The sequence below is a fragment of the Sipha flava genome, unplaced genomic scaffold (genome assembly GCF_003268045.1).
Source record: "Sipha flava isolate LNK unplaced genomic scaffold, YSA_version1 132_pilon_pilon, whole genome shotgun sequence".
In the NCBI taxonomy this organism is placed as follows: domain Eukaryota; kingdom Metazoa; phylum Arthropoda; class Insecta; order Hemiptera; family Aphididae; genus Sipha; species Sipha flava.
In genome coordinates this window covers 1486227-1486990 of record NW_020271758.1, presented here as the reverse complement: position 1 = coordinate 1486990, position 764 = coordinate 1486227, and positions in this window count along the sequence as shown.

Here is a 764-nt window from a genome sequence, read left to right as displayed (position 1 = left end):
ACATGCGCAACGGCCATTTTCAAAGTTCTCGGTCGGCGGTGGGAAGGGAGTCGGCGGCGACGCGTCAGTTCATCGAAACGTCAATTCGTACAAACGTGTCATATCGAATACGAAAATTGATATCAGTGCAGTTTCGGAACAAATGTATTGATATCACTAGGTATCGTACGGAGGAGTACGTTTGAAGTTAAACCGGTATTATAATTATAATTGGTAAAAATCAATTTGATAATCTATTTTATAGTACTTTTACGTAGACATGAATAAAGTATCAAACAATGGTATCGATACCAAAAGCACTAGTATCGATAGTTTACCACGTATTAACAGCAGGTGTTGTGCATAGGGATTAGAGTTTTAATTTTGAAAATATCGGCCCAAGAGTACAAAAAAAAAAAAAAAATGTGGTTATAATTTTCCTTAAATTTTTATTTAATATTACATAATATAAAAATAATAAAATAAAGTAATTTAGCAGTGTTTTTCGCAGCGTTTAATAAATTTTTTTTCATTTTTTATTCCTTCAAAGAACTCCGAAAAATGTTATTTCTTATAACTAGGGATAAGGGATAAGGAATAAGGGACTTATAGTTCAAAAAAATACACAAATATGCATGCAAATATGCTTCTAAAATCATTAAAATATGCATGAGAACATGCATTTATATGCATTAATAAAAAAAGACCACATAGTACGCAAAATAAAACGTGTCCATCGGATGTAAATGTATCTTTAAACTCCGAAATAAAATTTTGTAGTCGGC